Here is a 17,950-nt window from a genome sequence, read left to right on the forward strand (position 1 = left end):
ATTCTTGAACTTGGATTATGACCAGAATCTTTGGTTTAATATGACCAAAGTCTAGAGTTATGACTCAGATGCTGACTGCTTGTGCAGTTGTAAATAAAGACTGGAGATGCAAACATACAAAAGCAACAGTCTGAGCCCAGATGCATGTGTTTGTGAACATGTGTGGCAATGCTTCACATAATTACTATGATTATTGCTATCAATATAGCCCCCAAAATACTAGAAAAGAAGTGCTTGCTTTGGCAGCACATTTACTAAAATTGGAAAGATACAGAGAAGATTAGCATGGCCCCTGAGCAAGGATGACATGCAAATTCGTGAAGTGTTTCATATTTTTAGGAAAAAAAAAACTAGAAAAGCAGCTAAAGAAGGAAGGGAAGAGAAAGAAAGTAATTGCAATCCAAAAGAACAGTGTTAAAGAAAAGACAAAAACAATCTTAGACCAGTTCTCAGTTGTGAAAATGTTGAGACCTGGTAAGCCACAAGCAGGTCCTAATGGGCTGCAGACTCTCCCAAGGAGAGAAAGGACATCAGAGAGCCAGATACCTGATGTTCTAATGGAAGGGATCTCTCCTTCCAAATAGTAACCACCTTCCACTCCATCCTTCCTTCCTGCAAGCTGAAGATGTCAAGTTGAATGGTGAAAACAGTATGAAATTTTTGCTTCTGGTAAACTAGGCACGTTTTATAACTTTTGGTAAATATACTAGGGAGATTATTAGTATTTCTGGTAAATTGTGCACATTATACAACACTTTTATTATGAAAGGGGTTAGTTAAGGGATGCTTTGGGAGGTTTGGAACATCTATGGTTATTTTCTTTATCTGTTATGGGGAAAATAGTCTTGACTTACAACCAACACTCCAGAATGAATTGAGTTCGTAAGTCAAGGGTCCATTGTTGTAAAAACTTAGTTTTCATAGTCTGCACTATATGAAGTACATTTACATTTACTATCTTATTGGATTTTTGAAATAATCATGTACAGTTCTAAACCCTTTGACACATAAGTTTAGTAAGTTTAAATGAATCATCCATTGTCATAGAGCCAGTCACTAGCAGAACTGGTTCTTGAAGCTACATTATCTGACTCCAACTTTAACTCATTTCACTATATCACAGCTGTCCTATTAGCCTAAATGACATTTCATATTCACAAAAACAAACTCTATAATATACTTATTTGCAATTTTAGGCCTCTCCTAAAAATGACAATGTATTAAGTAGGAACCTAAAGCAGTATAGGGGCTATATCACAAATATTATCTATATTACAAGTAGATATAGCCTGATATGGTGGTACATGCCCAAGAAGACTCTGGGTCCATCCCCAGTAATGCAAAAAATAAGTACGCTGGGGGCATAGCTCAGTATGAAAGCTCCTGGTACAATTCACTTAAATCCTGGGGCCGGGGGGAGAGAGGTACTGGCCTCTTGTGAGCCAGGCAAGAAGGTGCTGTATATGAATCACAGAACTTACAACCCCTTTTTTTAATATCTAAAAGAAAACAAAATAATCATTCTAAGGCAAAAGATGATTGCCTATGTGCCCAATAATGACTGGCTGTTCAACTATTCATTAAAGTAGCAACTGTTCCACTCATGCTGTAGAAAACAGAACACCGAGAAATGTATATCTCTTTCAACCTGAAGCTATGCGTAGTAAACCCTAGCGTGGGTCAACACAGAACAGGCCCAAGCAGTGCAGTTCTGCAGTTTTGGGGATTTTGTCCTGTTTACAATGGTATAAATTTCTTTCTACCCTAAGGGCCGGCCAGATAGCTCAGCAGACTAAAGCGCAGAGGCCGGGGTTCGATCCTCGGCGTGCCATGCCTGCTGAGATGGTGTGACTGAGACTGGGCGTGGTGGTGCATGCCTGTAATCCCAGCACTTGGGAGACTAAAAGCAGGAGAATCACTATGAGTCCATCACTATGAGTCCAATCTATGTAGTGAGACCCTATACACCCTGTAGGCCTTGTCCTAAATTCATAAAAAATAAATAAATAAATAAATAAATCTTACCCTGACCCTGGATGCTGGTATTAACAGAGCAAACCTGCCAGTGTCCTAGACATCCAAATAGGGATGTTTCTTAGACTTCCTCATATCAGTGGCATTCCACCACCACCTGAATTCATAGTCTTTCCCTTCTCTATCAGACATGACACTGTCAGGTCTTTATCCTACCACCAGATAGTGTAACAAAAGTTATGCAAATTTTAAAATGTGACAGATTAGTTTAATCACATTTATTTCATTGTAGAAATCCAAACTTCATGTAATTGCCTGTTCCTGAAGCTTGGTGCTCAACTCTCAGCTGACAGCTGTCAGCCCTTCGCCTGCCCTGTCTGGTTCCAGCTCTTTAGAAAAAATACTCAATTATGTGCAAGCTGCCCCACCTCTTTGCTGGAACCAGAAAGAGAAAGTGGATATGTAGAATAGCAAAAGCTCTCATACTACATGTCAAATAAGTTGGGTGCTGCCAAGATAATATCTGAGAATGGCAATGTCTGTTGTCCTAAATACCCCCAAGAGGGAGCCAGGCCCTTGATTGCGCTTTTGCACTGAATGATTAATAACCTGCTACCCTGACCCTGGATGCTGGTACCCACAGAGCAAATCTTCCCAGTGTCCTAGGCACCCAAACAGGAATGTTGTCTTTTAGACTTGCTCATCATCTCAGTGGCATTCCCCCACCACTCATATTCACGCTCTTTCCCTTCTCTACTAGGCATGTCTTTGTGCAGTATCAAACCTCATTTCTTTGGCTAGGAAACTCTCTGCCCTGTGTTTTTAGTGTACTAGTCCTTCCTTGATATTCGCTTCTCAGGTATCACTACCTAACCCCACCCGACATCTAGGCTGTACCCATACTCAGAACCTCCAGCCCACACAGGTGAGCTGGTATGTGCTTAGCTGCTGACATGGACTCACATGGGGAACTGCTGTAAACTCAAGATCTTCAGCTGGAGCCTTCAGTCTCCAGTGTACAATCACCCTCTGCACTCCTCCATATCTCATTCTGACACTAGCAGAAAGATGGTAGAGTAGTGAAAACCAGAGAAACAGCCACTCTGAGGCTGAGATTTACTGTCCAGATGCTGGAATATAGCAATGTGAAGAAGAAAAGGAGAGAACTGGGCTCCACAACCCAGCAAGGACCTGCAGTGAAAATTAAAGCACACAAAGAGAGCAAAGAGAAAGACCTCAACAAAGAAGGAAGAGGTGGCAAGTGACACTTTCTCCCTGAGCTCTGACTCACTGCCTGGGAAGGGCAACTCAAACCCACCGACAGTGAGTACTGGAAACCCCAGGGGCTGCCACAGTGGAAAGGAGCAGTAGACACAGCAGACTGCCATGTTGGTGAGTTACTCAGGTTCAGACCCCTTTTTCCAGGAGAGGGTAATTGGCCAGTCACTAGCTTGTATAGTGCCCAACTGAGCTCAGAACTCAGACAAGCTGTGGCCTACTCCATTGAGCAGCCCCCAGTGTCAGGGTGAAGTGGAACCAAGTTCAAGCCAGTAAGAAATACATGCAGTGGAGCCCAGTGAGATAGCTCAGTGGACTAAAGGGCCTGCTTAGGCAAGCTTAGGAAAGCATAGGGACCACGGTTCGGTCCCCAGCACCACATGCCACATGAGCCCTGCCCCCAGGGGAGGCTAAGCCAGCCGGAGTCCAGGTGTAGTGGCACACGCCTGTAATTCCAGCACTGGGGAGGCTGAAAGCAGGAGGATCGCCAGCAGGAGGATCGCCAGGAGTCTAAGCTGCTTAGTGAGACCCTGCAACAACCAAATACATTAAAAAAGAAGAAATACATGCAATGTTGCATGCTGAACAAATCAGATTCTCCAGCTTCATAGCCAGAAACCAGCCTACTTCAGTGGAACTAAGGGTACAGGCTTGCTGGGATTACCCACTATCTTCCATAAATCTACAGCTGGTTTGCTGGTATCAATCAATGTGAATCTGGGCTCTGTCTTCCCACTCTATCTATAAGGGACAGCAGAGACAGACCTTGAAGTGGACATTTTTTTCTTCTTTTATTGATTCTGTTTTTGTTTCCTCTTTTCCTTTTTTCTTGTTTGATCTTTTTTAAATCTTATTTTTATAAGAGCATAAACACTGTTTCTAAGGGTTTATTTTTTTTTTAAAGGTGAAAGCTCAGATTTTTTTTATTTATTTTTACTTTTTTTTTTTATTTATTGTGTGTGTGGCCAGTTCAGCCCACCTGTGGGCGGGGCTGGCTGGCATGTGGTGCTGGGGGATCGAACCGTGGTCCCTGTGCCAAGTTTGTTCCAAGTAGGTGCTTTAGACCACTGAGCCATCTCTCCAGCCCCTCTAAGGGTTTATTGTTGTTCTGTTCTTATTTTTATTTGTTCCTTCCCTTTTTCCCTATCTCCTTCACCAATATCCTAAAGTTCCCATAATCTTACTTTGTCCTCCAGCCTTCTTCTACTCTTTTCCTCTATTTTTCCCCAACCTCTTTAAAATTTTCTCCCCCAAGGGTAAAATCACTCTATTGACAGCATGTTTACTGCTTAGAAGTTTCTGGTTCATTTTAGAATTTTTTTTTTTATTTTTTATTTATTTTTTATTTTTTTTTATTTTTTAAATTTGTGTGTGTGTGTTTGTGTGTGTGTGTGTGTGGCCAGCTCAGCCCACCAGGGGGCGGGGCGGGCTGGCATGTGGTGCTGGGGGATTGAACCGCGGTCCCTGTGCTTTGCTAAGCTTGTTCTAAGTAGGTGCTTTAGACCACTGAGCCATCTCACCAGCCCTAGAATTTGTTATATGACCACAAATCTAGCTTATATGGTTAAAGGAGGAAAATTAATAGCTACCACCATTTGTCATTTTCTAGGCTGTGTTTGATGCTATTATCATTGCTGATTTTACTACTTTAGACAAGTTGAAATAATTCTTCTAATCAGTTATTCTCCCTGGTATCCCAAGAGACAATGAGGACCACAGCTCCATGAACCGCAGCCGAATGGATCAACCAGGTGAGGCAAGTAATTATACAGAGAAGGAAAAAGGGGAAACCTACAAGAGAAAAATAACATGACAAGGATAAATCAGTACATATCAGTTATAACCACCAATGTCAGTGGTCTCAATTCACCAATCAAAAGAAACAGACTGGCAGAGTGGATCAACAAGCAATATCCAACAATATGCTGCATACAAGAAACTCATTTAATTCAAAAAGAAATTCATAGCCTGAATGTCAAAGGATGAAAAACTATACTCCATGAGGCAGGAACCCAGAATAAAGCAGGAATAAAGCTATTGTATTTGTAGTAAAAGTGGATTTCAAGCCAAAATGATTAAGGGAGACAAAAAAAGGGGGTAGGGCTGGGAATCTAGCTTAGTGGCCCAGCACCTGCCTGACAATCAGGAAGTTTTGAGTTCGATTCCTGAATAACAACAGAGAGAGAGAGAGAGAGAGAGAGAGAGAGAGAGAGAGAGAGAGATCATTCAATCCTTGTAAAGGGAACAATCCAAGAGAAAGAGGTAACAATGATAAATATATATGCACCAAATACCAGCACATCCAACTGTAGAAAACAAATATTAATGGAAATGAGATGGTATGTGCTCACCTCCACGTAAGCCGAGACAGGAAGATTGCTTGAGCCCAGGAGTTTGATGACAGCTTTGACAATGTAACAGCACCTCATTTAATTAAAAAAAAAAAAAAAAAAAAAAAAAGGAGAAGGAAAAAGATGAGAATGGGAAAAGAGGAGGAAGACAAGCTAATTTTTTTTTTTTTTTGCGGAACCGGGGATTGAACTCAGGCCCTGGCACTTGCCAGGCAAGCACTTATTCTACTGAGCTATCTCCCCGGCCCCAAGCTAAAAATTTAAACCTAGAAGCTAACAACACAATAAGCTGGCAGAGGAGGTGAGTTCTGGGTGGGTATGCCAGCACACCCATGCGTTCAGATGCAGCTGCAATCCCAAAGCCAGTACCAGCCATCATGGTGCTACAAGCTACAAAGTCTTGTTATGATGGGTACAGTGATGGCCTTCCTATTGACCTAGTAGACCAGATCTATGTCCTTTTCCTGCATCCTAAGTCCTGAGCCTGAGCCTCCAATCTTCCAAGTAATTCTGAGAGCTTCTCCATGGCCTTTCAGTAAGTTTAAAATTACTGGCTTAAAATCTCATCAACAGATAAATGGATAAAATAATGTGGGATTTTTTTTTTTTTTTGAAACAGGTTCTCACTATGTAGCCCAGGCTATCCTCCAACTCACAGCAATGCTCCTGTCTCAGCTTCCTGGGTACTAGGATTACAGGCATGAGCCACTCCACCCACCCATAATGTGGGATTTATGTACAGTGGAGTACTACTCTGCTACAAAGAAGGAAAAACGTGTCATTTTTTAGGAAATAAATACACCTTAACAACATAATATTAGGGGCCAGGGAGATAGCTCAGTGGAGCAAGTGCTTGCCTGGCAAGCACAAGGTCCTGAGTTTGATCCCTGGTACCACCAAAAAAGAAAAAAAAAAACATAATATTAAGTGAAATAAATGAAACACATAGCTTAAATGTTACATGAGTTCTCTTACATAAGAAATTCAAAGTAGAAATGTATTAAAGAACAAATAAAAAATAAGTAATAGGAAACAAGAGGTAGATCTTTCACAAATGGGAAAGGGATCAAAGGATGGAAGGGTGGATATAAAAAGAATTAAGACCCTGTGCACATGGACTAACTTCCCATGAAGATTGTGGTCATTAGGGTCTGTGTACTAATGAGAACAAAAATATGAAGACATGAGTTCAAGTTTTACTTCTAAGTGTGCAAAGGCAGCTCCTGGTGTGGCTGGGACCTCCCTGGCACGTTTGTGTATAGTACCACTGCAGGGTGAGTCCAGTCCCACTGGCTATTCACTCCAGGTGCACTCTCTCTTGCTTATCTCCTGCTCACCTCGCCACTTGGCCCTACTGCACCTCTATTCAAATCTGACTCCTGCTTACTGGTCTCTCCTGAAGGCTCCTCCCTCTGGCCCTGCCCCTGGCTCAGGCACCTGCACCCACCCTGAGGTCTCAGCCGTAGTCTTAGTGCTGGAAGGAAGGCGATTCTCAGGGTCACCAGGAGAGAAGGACACAGAGAGAGCAGAGAGTACCAGAGACTCTGCCTTTTCTTCTTCCTAATCAGTTTTTGTTTTGTTTTGTTTTGTTTTGTTTTGTTTTGTTTTGTTTTGTTTTGTTTTGTTTTGTTTTGTTTTTTAGCAGAGTTTCTGTGTAGTCCAGGCTAGTTTTAAACTCACTATATAGTTCAGGTTGGCCTTGAACTAAAGGCAATCATTCCCCAGCCTCCCTAGTCCTGTGGTTACAGGTGTGAACCACCACACCCAGCTGACTCTTGTCATTTTTATATTGTATTTAATAATAAGGTTTTATTGATTGAGTTCCTGCATTGTGCTGGTCTCTTAGAGGCATGACCTCACAACAGTACTTTGAGGTAGGCACCATTATAATCCCTATTTTCAAATGAGCAGACAAAGTTTGAAAGAAGCGCAGAAGGATCAAATGAGATGATGCCTGCCACTTCCTTCAAAATAATTACAGAAAAGAGAATACATGAATATACCTTGCCAGGAGCTCATAATTATTCCAGCTACATAATGAGAACATGGAGGTTCATTATACTGGTATGCATAATTTATATTTATTTGAAATTTTCCACAATTAAAATTTCCATAATTAAAAATTATAAGTTTTAAAGTTGATCAAACTCATATAAATAAAAAGTAGGAAAGTTAGGTTTTGATCCGAGGCCCTCTTAACTTCAAGGCCTGCTTTCTTAACTCTACATCAGATTCCTAGTAAGGTGCCTGAAAAGACCTAAGCAGAGATTTTCAGAGAACTCAGAGGTGAATCAGAGGCCTCTTGACTAATTTCTGCTCATTTTCCAGGTCCATTACGGGAAGGGTCAACACAGTGCAGCCAGACATACACCCTTTATCTGGAGCTTCTTTTAAAGATTGATGCCCTCACTCTGTCTGCTTATTTCCAAAGAGGTACAGAAGTAGCCCATGAGAGAGAAGTTGGCAGCCAAAGTTTTCTATGAACACCCAGGCAACAGCAGCTGTCTTTGCGTTGTCACCTGACTCACCAGGCCAAGTCAGCACCACACCTCTTCCTCTCCTCTCCTGTAAGCCAGATCTGACTTGCCCTTTCCTGGCTAGGCTGAACCAGTTGAGCCAGTCCAGCCCTACTGTCCCAGCATCCTCTTTGGTAGCTTCTTACTGTCTCTCTCACCTGGGGCTCCCACCTTTGTTCTGCTTTTGTCATCCAGAGCAGTGACCTCATACCTGGAACTTCTCTGAAGGGAGCCAAAAGCCCTTGGCAGATGGGCATGATAGTGCACACCTGTAACCCTACACTCTGCAGGCTGAGGCAGGAGGATGACCACAAGTTCAAGGCCCATCTGGGTTATATAGTGACTTCAAGGCCATCCTGAACTACATAGTGAGACTTGGCCTCAAAAAACAAACAAACAAAGCCACCACCAAGTCCTTAAAGACACAGACAAAAATCTGGAATCTGTCCCTGGATGGAAACTATGAGTTGGGCATCAGCATCTTGTACTATTGGTCAAAGTCTTCCTTCTCCATGTGTCTCATGGATTTGCTTTAGAAAAAAAATCCAAACAAACAGAAATAAATGTACAGACATTCCCTCTTCATAAAGCAGGATTTTACTTCTTGGCCCAATACTGAAGGAGACTAAGTTGGACAGTATGGTGACCAAATTGTAGGTCTGAGTTTATGTGGAGAACCTCTCTCTGGTCCGTTCATCCCAACTTCTTCTCAGTCTGGACATGAAGCTATATAGTCACTGCTGATGGCATATTCTCCACGTGTCAGAGAGGACTGAGCCAGGCGGGGTGACTACAGGACACAGACACTGTACTCATCACCTTCTTCCTGACAGCACTTCTTCCCCATGCCTCCAGGCCACCCTGGTCTGAATTCTGGCCCTGCACTCAGGCTTATGTGACCTTGGGCAGGTAACAGTGTTTATCCTCTATAAAATAGGAATATGACTGTGCTGGTTGTGGTGAGGTCAAAGTACTGCAGTGAAGCACTGCATGGGTGCACAGTAAAACACCAGCGTCCTTCCCTTGCCTTGGGATTCCACTTGCTCAGAGCCCCACCTCACTCTTATCTCTTGATTTGGGGCAGTCATACCTTCCTTCCCACGGATTCCTACATGCTCTCTTCTGGTGATCTGCAGACCTGGCCCAGATCACACCACTTACTGACCTCACGATTCTTCACTTTCTATCTGAGCCTATGCCCTGGACTACTGCCCCACAATCCCACTTGATTGCTTCTGTCTACTCCCACTAACTCATTACCTTCTTTTCCTTATTCTCTTTCTTTCTTTCTTTCCTTCTTTTTTTTTTTCTTTCTTTTTTTCCTGTATTTAGGACAGGATCTTCAGGGTCTCACTCCATAGATCAGACTCGTAGTGATTCTCCTGTTTTCAGCCTCCCAAGCGCTGGGATTATAGGCATGCGCCACCATGTCCAGTCTCAGTGGGCCCCAGGGGCAGGAGGATCGAACCCCAGCCACTGCTCTCTGCCTAAGCAGGTACTTTAGTCTGCTGAGCTCTCAGACTGGCCCGTCCTTTTCCTATTTTTTAGCCCCAGAATTTCTGAATGTGAGTGCTACGAGTGGGCACCTTCACCATTAGCACCTTTGCCTAGAGGCCCCCTATTTTGAGTCTTTTACACCCAAATAAGGATGTGTTAAGTCCTCCAGTTTTTTCAATCTCCCTGAAAGTGCAAAAGCCACAATTTAGCACATCAGACCAGGCCTGGCTTGACTAGGTACAGAAGAAAGGAAACGGTGTTGCTCAATGTGCCCAAGTCCCAGGGCTTGTTACTTAAGTGTACTAACTAGGACTTTTTCAACTGCGTCATAGCTTTAACTCTTTCAGATTTGTGGCCAGCTAAAACCTAGAACATTTTTCTTGAACATAGTGAAACCTCCTACATTTTGAATATCAGAGCTGACTTTGTAAGACCTAACTTTAGTATGTCATCTATTCATCCCTAATTTACCACCTTGTGTTTTTTTAGGAAATAAGTTGCAGGAGAAAAAAAGACAACTTATAGAGTAGAAGAGACTCAAATGACATATCAACCAGTTGAAATGTGTAGACCTTGTCTGAATTCTCATTAAAACAAACAAACCATTAAAAGACACTTTTTTGGGGGTTTTTTGTTTGTCTTTAGGCAGGATCTTACTAGGCTGGCCTCAAACTCCAGCTCTTCTTAGCTTCTCAAGTGCTGGGACTACGAGTATGCACCATCATGCCAGGCAAACAAGCGATCCCAAAAAACTTTATTAGTTGTGAGACAATTGGAAATTTGAACAATAAATATTTGAACAATAAAAATTCTTGTTAAAGAATTACCAAGTTTTCTTTTTAAGTGTGATAACAGTGGTAGAATTTTGTTGTCTGAAAGTATGATTTTTGGGATTTGCTTCAAAATAAAATGAAGGTGGGTATATTTAATTTTTAAAAATCTTTTTATTTATTTGGTACAGGGTCTTGCTATGCAACTATGAGGTACTGGGGGTCGAACCCAGGTCCTTGCACTTGCCAGGCCAGGTACGCACTTAGACTCCAAAGCTATCTTCTTAGCCCTGAAGGTGGGCACATTAATGGGCAAAATAAGATTGGCCATGAGTTAAAAACTTGATTGCTCGCTGACACTGACAAAGGTTCTACAATCTGAGGTACAGGATCTCAGGATAAATCCTGAGGGGATTTTACTGACCTTCTCAGACCAAAAAGCTACAACTCTTGTTGCACAGGTCCTGCTTTACCGTGGTCTTAACCACCCAGTAGAAAAGTATGAAGATGAAATATAGGAAGTAAAGCCATGCTGTTATGTTGAGCTGTGGGGGACTCAGTTCAATAATTTCTGACATTGCCAGTTAAACAGAAGACCCAATGCTATTATGGGCTACTGGACTCTTTTAGAATATTTTGCTGAGTTTACACACCTATAATATTCAATAACGGAACTTAGAAAAAATGGGGTATACCGATGAATGTCCATTTTGTATCTGTGTATTCGAAATGGTTAGGATAGATATATAGTTGCATTCTCTTAATGAATAGAATGATTTGTTCTAATGGTGTTTGTAAATAGGATCTCAAGTCCACATCTTGTACAGCAATTAACCACTAAGAAGAATATATGCAGTGTGTTATTTGTTGAATCTGTACTTCCAATTTGATTTGAAACTGTCTCATTGCTATCTGTTTATCTATAAAATTTTGAAAAAAAAAAACCAAAATGTAAAAAAAAAAAAAAAAACTTGATTGCTCGAAAACTGGTGATTGGCACATCTGTAAGGTATCATTGTGAATTATTTGAGATTATGCAAAATAAAAATTACAAGAAAGTTGTTTTGAATCTCGCCTCTATTGTCCAAGAGGTTACATGTTTTGGGCCCTGTACCATCTGTCAATCTAGTTAAGACAATTTCCCTATCTATATTTAAGTAGTAATTACCATGTAAACCAGGTCAGGACTGAGAGTAGGTCTCTGTGGCCTATCAACACCCCACTATATTGACATACTAGTCAGGATCCTTTTGAAAATGGCTTGTCAGTTAACTATAACTCCCATCTAACTCAATGTCCAGTTTTTGTTTATAAGGATACTATCCCACTTGCCTAGAAACTTACAGAAGTTGAGGTGGGCCAAATAGCTCAGCACACTAAAGCTGAGGACATACTAAAGCAGGTACAGAGACCAGGGCTCGACCCCTGGTGTGTCTTGCTGGCCCTACCCCTGGGGCATGCTGAGCTGGTGATTGAGACTGGGTGTTGGGGCTGGGGAGATGGCTCAAGGGAATACGCGCTTCCTTGGCAAGCACAACGGCCTGAGTTCAATCCCCGGTTCCAGAAAAGAGAGCGAGAGTGAGAGAGAAAGAGAGAGACTGGGTGTGGTGGCAGTGACTGTAATCTCAGAATTTGGGAAGCTGAAAATAGGAGCATCACTATGAATCCAATCTACATAGTGAGACTCCGTAGAACCTATACTAAATACATAAAAAAAAGAAACCTTACAAACGTTGAAATGCAAAATTTCAAGCATTGACCTGATGTGCTACTTGTACAATCTTCCTTCCTTCCTTTCTTTTTCCTTCCTTCTTTCTTTTTCTCTTTCTTCTTTTCATTCTTTCTTCCTCCCTCCCTTCTTTCCATCCTTCCTTTGCTTCCTATCTTCCTTTCTTCCTGTACTGGGAATTAAACCCAGGGCCTCCACATTGAGACACTGAGAATTTTTTTTTTTATATATAGGGTCTCACTAAGAAACTAAATTGGGGTAGCTCCTGCCCTCTGGGCTCTGCGATGCCGCTCAAAGATGACAGGAAGAAAGAAGAAAGATGTGGAAAGTGGGCCAAGAAAGACAAAGACCCAGTGAACAAGTCTGGAGGCAAGGCCAAAAAGAAGAAGTGGTCCAAAGGCAAAGTTCAGGACAAGCTCAACAACCTGGTTCTGTTTGATAAAGCTACTTATGACAAACTCTGCAAGGAAGTTTCCAACTATAAACTTACAATGCCTAATGTGGTCTCTGAGAGACTGAAGATCCATGAGTCACTGGCCAGGGCAGCCCTTCAGGAGATCCTCAGTAAAGGGCTTAGCAAGCTGGCCTCAAAGCATAGAGCTCAAGTTGTTTATACCAGAAACACCAAGGGTGGAGATGCCCCTGCTGCTGCTGAAGATGCATGATGAATAGGTCCAACCAGGTGTAATTTAGAAAAAATAAATGTTATTATTAAATGAAAAAAAAAGAAGAAACTAAATTGCCTAGGCTGGCCTTCCTTGACTTTCTTAACTCAGCTTCTCAGTGTGCTCAGATGACAGGTGTGTACAACCTGTAATTTGTGTGTGTGTGTGTGTGTGTGTGTGTGGCCAGCTCAGCCCACCCTGGGGGCAGGACTGGCATGGCAGGTGGTGCCAGGGATTGAACCACAGTCCCTGTGATTGCCTAAGCTTGCCTAAACAGGTGCTTTAGACTGCTGAGCTTTCTCACCGGCCCCCTATACTTTTTATTTTATTTTAAAATTCATTCATTTTATTTTTACATTTATTAATTATTTTTAATGATTAGCTTCTGGGGAGCTAACCCCAGGGCTCATATGTGCCAAGAAAGGCATCTGCCACTAAGCTACACTCCTGGCCACTTTTATCTTCTTTTAACTTAGACTCTCACAGAATTGCCCAGGCTGACTGAAAACCTACAATCCCAGCAGTTGGGAATCTGAGGCAAGAAGATCAGGAGTTTAAAGCCAGTCCACATATGTTTTAAGTAAATCACTGTTGGTTGCAAGTATATCCAATTTTCTTTTCTAGAGCACTCCAAGGTTTTTGCTTGTTTGTTCTTGCTGTACTGGGGATTGAATCCAGAGCCTTTGCACTGAGATATATCTTCAGGTTTTTTTTTAAAAAATCCCCCTGTCTCAGCCTCCCAGTATACTGGAATTACAGGTTTGGGCCACTACACCCAGTTAAATAACTCATTTTGACATTTATAGCATCAATTCTAACTATATATAGTTTGGTCCTTATTTTAACATCTAGCCCCTGTGCTCACTTAGGCAGCACATATACTAAAGTCCAGCCCATAAGAGTACCACATCCCATTGGCCATACACAACTCAGACCAGGAAAAACAATTTAATTTTTAATCTTTATTTGTATATTTTTGCAGTGCATAATGATTACATTTATCGTTTATGGGGAGTTGGTACTTGTACATAACACATCTTGGGCATAATGAAGCATGTCTATAACTCCAGCATTCAGAAAACCGAGGCAGGAGCATCACCGTGAGTTTTGAGGCCAGCCTGGGCTATAAAGAGAGTTCCAGGCCAACCTGGACTACGTCCTGAGATTTATCAGCACATTGACCGGGGTTCAATCCCCGGTGTGCTATGTCAGCCCCACCCCCAGGATGCCCTGAGACTGTGATTACAGGCGTGCACACCTGTAATCCCAGCGCTTGGGAGACTGAAAACAGGAGGATCACTCCAAGTCCAATCTGTATAGTGAGACCCTGTGGACCCTGTATCCCCTGTACTAAAATACAAAAAAAAAAAAAAAGTCTAAGCCCAGATTTTGATTGAGAACAACATTTTCTTTTGCTGATAAACTGGAAGAATATAATCCTGTGGATGTTGGAGATCATATGATAATGTAGCCAGCCCAAAGAGAAGCAGATCTGAGGGATGGAAAGAAAGTGATCTTCAGATTTCAACATTTGAGCCGCTCCCTTTAGCTCTAGCTAAAGCCAACAGCCACTTAATTTTCAGCTCTGTGAGCCAAAACATTCTATTCTTTGCTTAAACCACTTTAAGCTAGATTTCAACCACTTAGGAAAGAACCCCTGACTACCAGTGATCCTCCCAAGAGTCCTGGGATTACAGGCATGTGCCACCACTCCCCCCAAAAATTTTAAATCTTTGTTTTTTGCAGGGCTGTATGCTCAGGTGGTTGTATGTAACATCTTAACAGTGCCTTTTTTGAGATTTGGTTACTATGCCATGAAAGTCACAGCTTTGCAAGTACACAGGCTTAGTGGTGCATCCCTTTAATCCCAGAACACTTGAGGCTGAGGCAGGAGGATCTCCACAAGTTCAAGGCCTGGGCTACCTAGTAAGACCCAGTCTCAAAACAACAATGGAAGGCCAGGGAGATAGCTCAGTAGAATAACCACTTGTCTGGCAAGCCCGAGGTCCTGAGTTCAATTCCCAGTACTACAAACAATAGAAAAAAAAACCTCTACAACAATAAATATGCAATCCAGGGGGCTGTATTTTTTTAAAGTAGTCATAGAATTTTGCAACAATTACTATCATTTCAGAACATTTTCATTGACCTAAAAAAAAAAAAAACTGTATCTCTCCTCACTCAGCTTCTGGTAATCACTAATCTATTTCTATGCAATTGTCCATTCAGGATATTTCATATAAATGGAATCATATAATAGGTAGCCTTTTGTGACTGGCTTCTTTCATTTATAATGTTTTCTAGGCTCATCCATATTGTAGCATGAATTAGTACTCATTCCTTCTTCTGAAAGAATAATAACTCATATACATGAACTAATATATATGGTGCTTGTCCAGTCCACTTTAATGCACATTTGACTGTTTCCATTTTGGGATTATGATGAATAATGTTGCTGTGAACATCAAGCTTTCAGGAACACCTATGTTTCAGTTACCTGGAGTGCCTCCCCAGTCTGGAATTGCCAAGTTATCTGGCAAGGTAATTTCATGCTTAACTTTTCACCAAGCTGTCAAACTATCTTCCAAGGTACCTGCACCATGTTCAGTTCCTACCAGCAGTCCATGAACATTCCAGTTGTTCTTGGTCTTCAAGAATGTTTGTTGCTATCATTTTTATTTTCATCATCCCTGTGAAGGTGAAGGTATCTCACTGTGATTTTCATTTGCATTTCCTTGACAATTAATGATGCTGATCATCTCTTCCTGTGTTTATTTGCCAGCTGTATGTTTTGGAGAAAGGTATATTCAAATCCATTGCTCAATTTTGAATTTGATTTTTTAAAATTTTATTTTATTTTTTATTTACTTATTTATTGGATACAGGATCTCACTACGCAGTTCAGGCTCAAGGCGATCTTCCTGTCTCAGCCTCCCCAGCGCTGGGATTACAGTCATGCACCACCACAGCCAGTTCCAGGGCCAGCTCGGCATGTGGTACCAAGGACTGAACCCAGGTCCTTGCACTGCACAGACTCTTAGACTGCTGAGATATTTCTCCTGACAACTTTTTATTTGTAAGAATTATTTATATATTTTGAACAGAAGTTCCTTATCAGATGCATGATTTGCAGAGATTTTTTCCATTCAATGGATTGTCTTTTCACTGTTTTTGTTGTTGTTTTGTTTTTTTTTTTTTGTGGGGTGAGGGCTTCAGCTCTCTGTCCCTCCCTCCCTAACTCCCCCTTTCTCATCAGTATGGGAAATTGAACTCGGGACCTTGCACTTGCCATGCAAGCACTGTACCACTGAGCTATATCCCTGGTCTTCTTAGCCCTTTTTTTAAAAAAAATTTTTAAAGTTTGAGAGTGTCTCACTAAGGCAAAATATTGCCAGCTAGAGCTCCAATTTGTGGTCTTCCTGCCTCAGCCTCTCCAAGACTTTTTGCTTTCTTGATGCCATTCACAGAGTCACATAATTTTTTTATTTTGACAGTCCAATTCATCCTGATTTATTTATTCTATTTATTTTGGCCACTTGCTTAATGCCATTGCTCAATACAAGGTGAAGAAGGTTTACTTCTATTATTTCATATAAGAGCTTTATGATTTTAGGGCTGGTCTGGTAGAATCTGTAACCTCAGCTCTCAGAAGGCTGAGGCAGAAAGATCGCTCCAAGTTGAAGGACAGCCTCAGCTACATAGTGAGTTGAGGGTCAGCCAGAACTCATAATGAGACCCTGTTTAAGGAAGAAAGAAAGGGTTTTATGGCTTTACTTCCTGTATTTAAATTTACGGGCCATTTTGAATTAGTTTCTTAAAAATATGTTGTGAATAAAGGGCCAACTTCACTCTTGCATGCGGATACACAGTTGCACCACCATCATTTGTTGAAAACTGGTTTTTTGGGGGGTTTTTTTGTGTGTGTGTACTACTGGAGATAAAACCCAGAGCCTTTGGACTGAGATGCATCCTAGCCCTTTTAAAGTTTTGAGGGGTTGGGGAGATGGCTCAGTGGAGTAAGTGCTTCCCGGGCAAGTGCAAGGGTCTAAGTTCAATCCCTGCTTCCACAAAAATAAATAAATGAATAAAGTTTTGAGAAAGGATCTCACTAAATTGCTAAATTTCCCAACCTGGACTAGAACTTACAATTTGTCTGCCTCAGCCTCTCAGAGTTCTGGGATTACAAGTATGACCACTACACCTGGGTTGTCCTTTTCTCCATTGATATATTCTTTTTTTTTTTCCTCCTTTCCTTCTTTCCTTCTTCCCTCCCTCCCTTTCTCTTTCCCTTCTTTTTTCCTTTCTTTTTTTAATGTATTTTTCTACAGGGTCATACTATGCAGCTCAGAGTCACAGTGATCCTCTTGTTTTCAGCTTCCTCAGTGCTGGGATAGGCGTGCACAACCATGCCCAGTCTCGGTGGCCTGCTCATTGCACCCTGGGGGCAGAGCACATACCGCATGTGGTCCGGTCCTTGCACTAACGTAAGCAGGTGCTTAGTCTGCTGAGCTATCTCACCAGCCCCTTCTTTTTTTTTTCCATAGCGAATTGAACCCAGGACCTTGCACACACTAAGTAAGTGGTCTACCACTAAGCTATAGCCCCAAACCAAAACCTTATTTTTGTAAATGTGCTTTGTTTAGAGTGGTGTTAATGGGAGCTTACATTCTCTGAGCACACCCTAGCTGCTGTTGTCAGCAGTATTGCATGCTAGGAAGGGGGTGTTTCTTGTGTAGATAATTAAAGCCTGATTTAGAGTATGATGGCTATGGGTACAAAGCCCAAAGGTTGGTGTATACCAACCATTTGGGGAAACAGTTTTAAATGGAGACCCTCCAGGCCCACCCCAATCTACTACATGAGAATTTTCCTGCAACATTCTGCCTCTTTCATATGTAAATCATAAGATACTAGAGATAGACAAGCTCTTGAAGGTCATGCAATTCATCTCCTCAGTTTTTAAATCAGTAAGATTACCAGAAGATGATTGGTCTGAGCTCTCATTTCCCTTCCCCTCAAGGCCAGCTGAGTACTTTGCTTAGCTGTCTTAAATTCAGAAGCAGCTGTACGTAATGAGGAAGATGGAGAAGAAAATTACGTCACATTCGGTGAAGCAAAACTGAATTCGATTCCCCCCATCTGACTAGCCTGACCTTTCTCCTCCCAGAAG

At 41.8% G+C, this 17,950-nt stretch overlaps 1 non-coding gene and 1 pseudogene across 1 annotated transcript; both read left to right on the top strand.

Annotated features, from left to right (window-relative positions):
- The first annotated feature begins 230 nt into the window (after positions 1-230).
- LOC111815659 lies at positions 231-337 on the top strand. Its single transcript, XR_002820320.1, has one exon. It is a non-coding gene; the product is annotated as a U6 spliceosomal RNA (small nuclear RNA).
- Positions 338-12,399: 12,062 nt separating this feature from the next.
- Positions 12,400-12,780, top strand: LOC101578596 (annotated as a pseudogene).
- The last annotated feature ends 5,170 nt before the right edge of the window (positions 12,781-17,950 follow it).

Source organism: Octodon degus, unplaced genomic scaffold (assembly GCF_000260255.1).
Source record: "Octodon degus isolate 3935 unplaced genomic scaffold, OctDeg1.0 scaffold00019, whole genome shotgun sequence".
Classification (NCBI taxonomy): Eukaryota; Metazoa; Chordata; class Mammalia; order Rodentia; family Octodontidae; genus Octodon; species Octodon degus.